Genomic DNA, 3,487 nt, shown 5'->3' with positions numbered 1-3,487 from the left:
TTCGTGAAATTGTACTTCAGTATGGTTTCATAAACAAAGACATGCTGATGTGCCAGAATATTAAGTATCACATTGTCATAAGTATCAAAACAATATGTAGCTTTTCTGCAGAAAGAACCAGCCTCATAAATTTATGACTTTATCCTTTTTCTTCAGTGTGGCCCTAGTACTCTGTCATATAAACAAATACACAATGTGTAACATTATGTTCCTTTATTGAATAAGGACAAAACAAAGCAGGTAAACCATCACAGCTCCTTTCGAAACTGAAGTCACAGTGACTCTACAAGATGGAAAGCACAGAATCCAAGCATATTATACAAAATGATACATACACATTCAAAGGTCTGTATATAACACACCCTGCATGTCTGCACACTAAAATAAATGCAGGACAAATCCATACACATCAACTGAACAGACAAATGAATGGATGCAGTAGCCTCCTGCAGCCTTGTATTACACACAGTATACCGCACAAACATCATAAGAGGCCAAATTCGTAAAAAAACGAACCCAAAAAAACCCAAATTCCTCTGCCACCGCAGGACATATTTAACCAAAATTGAAAGCACACATACTAACTAAAATAATTCAACACATATTGGTCCCTCAGCAGCCGACCACTGTCGTCATCAGGGAAGATTGCCGGATTGTCCCAGTCCATGGCTGGTGGCACTCTGGGGGCCCTCTCCTTCCTCAGGCAGGCCACATTGTGGAGGACAGCACAAGCCACAGTAATATCACATGCCCTAACAGGGCTGACCCTTAATTTGTGAAGGCAGTGAAAGCGTGCCTTCAGGAGGCCAAAGGTCATTTCAACTCTGGCCCTGGTCCTGGCATGGGCATGGTTGTAGGCCTGCTGTGCTTCCTGGGGGTCTGTGAAAGGTGTCAGGAGAAAAGGCTGGCAGCCATACCCCCTGTCTCCCAGCAACACACCAGAGAATTCACCTGTCAACACAAAATCTCATCATTACTACCTCATAAACACAGTGATATTCTTGACACAGCCATGATGGTTATAAATAGGGGTTGTGTGGCTTACCTTGTGATAGGCACTGATAGATTTCAGAGGCCCGAAAGATTCTGATAGATTTCAGAGGCCCGAAAGATTCTGGAGTCATGGACTGAGCCAGGCCATTTTGCCACAACATTGCTGATCACACAGTCAGCATTGCAGACCATCTGAAATCATAAGATGAGGAATATTACACCAATCAATGCACATCACTGGCAATGCAGAGTGTTCGTCAATGGACAATATCAAAAAGTTATGTTCACCTGAACATTAATGCTGTGAAAGGATTTCCTATTCACAAAATCGGCCTCATGGGCACCTGAGGGGGCTTTTATCCTTATGTGTGTGCAGTCCACTGCACCAATGACATTGGGGAAACCTGTCACACAAAGTAATGAGTATCCTACTATGTGTTAACAGTTGTCCTGTAATTTGTAGATCCTCTTACCTGCAATCCTATAGAACTCCTCTTTGATGTCACAGAGTCTTCTGTGGCCAGGGAAGGAGATGAAGACATCTGCTAATGCTTTGATAGCCAGACACACACTCCTTATTGTGCGGCAAATTGTGGCCTTGTTCAGCATCCCCCACTGAGTACAGGAAGGCTCCACTAGCAAAAAAGCGCAAGGCCACACAAACCATTTGCTCCACACTCAGTGCATGGCTACGTGCAGTGCGGTGCTTAATCCTGGGACCCAGTAGTCTGCATAGATACCTGATGCCATCTGCAGAAAACCTGTATCTTTCATATAGATGGTCGTCAGGGAAGGCCAGTGGGTCCAACCGGTCCCTGAAGACCCTTTCTCGCCTGAAGGCTCTCCTCAGCACAAGTGCTTCTTCATCCACCACATCTCGCACGAATGGGCATGCCATTGTCAGAGCAGAAAGGAACACACAATTTTGGGCCTTCATATAGGCTAGTGGCCACACCTGGTGCTGGGGGTGGGCAAAAGAGGGCGATGCCTTATAACGATGACTTGGTTGTACTGATTGCTGGGAAAATAAAAAAACCTTAGAAAGATGCCACCGTCCTGTGTGCTCACAATAAGAGCTCATATGTCATGGCTCACTTGACTTTACGAGAATATACCTAATTTTTATTTTGAGCTGTGTCATCTTCTTGGAGCTGGGGAGGAAATACAAATAATGATTAATACATTTGTGTTACAGTTAGCATACAGTGTACATTGAAGGCATATCTCACCTCCCTCTCAAGTTTTTTTATTTCAAGGTCCAGTTTCCTAATTGTCCTCTTTTTTATTTCGGACTCCAGTGCAAGATTTTCCATATTTTTCTTCTTGTACTGAATGTCTATGTCTGCCAGTTCTATTTGGCGCCGGAGGTGGTTGCCATACAACTTTCTGATAGCTTGTGAGCTCTGTGAACACAATACAATTAGCGCAGCTGGAATTTGGCAGGATGTGGTGTCCTTTTATTAATACGCACTGTTGCCAGGCTGGTTTTCCCACTGTATAGCATCTGGGTCCTGTAAAAGAAATTAGATTTTTTGATTTTGATGAGGACTCCTCACCATTGTAGAGTAAATAGTACTTTCACAGTCTTACCATGATACCTCATGCCTTCTGGAATCCAGAGAGATGGTCTCCTCCTCATCATCATCATCATCGTCTCCATCATGTGCTGTTGCTGCTGCACTGGGGCCTTCACCCTATCACATTTAATCGGATTCATATTGAAGCTAGTAGACAAGACATGCCAGGCCTACAGTATGCCTTTGATGGAGTACTCACTGGATCAGCATCGTCTGGTGCTTGTGCTGGTGGCTCTAACAGGAACACAGTGCTGCCAGACACTGCAAGGCAATAGGTAAACCAAAGTCAGACAGTCCAAATTGATTCAATATGAATGTGGTTGTATCCCATGTAGAGATGGAAGGACATACCTTGAATGAAGCGGGTGGCATCTTGGGAGGAACCTATGCTCGTCTCTTTCCCCCCAGGGATCCCCTCTAAGACGGGCCTGCCTTTATTTAGCTCCAAGGCCATGTCCTCTGCTGGGGTAAGGTCAGCCTTTGGTGACCCACCACCCGTGCCTTGTCTGTGGGTATTCTTTTCACTGCTAAAACAGTACAGACAATGTGTGAGCAGGCACCTTCTGGGTACAATATATGCTTGTGCTTTGTTAAATATTAGTCAGGGACCATACCATTCTGCAGAATGTTCTTGTATTTGATTTTGACCTGCTGCCATGTCCGTTTTGGCCCGTTCATGTTTAATCTACACACACACACACACACACACACATTTAATGGAGTCACACTGCAAAAATTACTTGGTATTTTTGTCTTGTTTTCAGTAAAAATATATAAAAAAAAAAAACTTAAATAAAGATGTATTTTCTGATTTGCTAAATGACCTAGCAAAATAAGTATAGTTTAGACAAAAATATAAACTTTAAGTAAATGTGTGCTTAAAACAAGCAAATAAAAAATCTGTCAATATAATAAAA

The 3,487-nt window shown here is 43.2% G+C and overlaps 1 pseudogene; it reads right to left on the bottom strand.

Annotated features, from left to right (window-relative positions):
• Positions 1-244: 244 nt before the first annotated feature.
• LOC127925021 (putative nuclease HARBI1) lies at positions 245-3,282 on the bottom strand (annotated as a pseudogene).
• Positions 3,283-3,487: the final 205 nt, after the last annotated feature.

This window comes from Oncorhynchus keta, unplaced genomic scaffold (assembly GCF_023373465.1).
Source record: "Oncorhynchus keta strain PuntledgeMale-10-30-2019 unplaced genomic scaffold, Oket_V2 Un_contig_4934_pilon_pilon, whole genome shotgun sequence".
Classification (NCBI taxonomy): Eukaryota; Metazoa; Chordata; class Actinopteri; order Salmoniformes; family Salmonidae; genus Oncorhynchus; species Oncorhynchus keta.
Note: the sequence above shows the minus strand (reverse complement) of the source record. Positions and strands in the feature narration are given on the sequence as shown.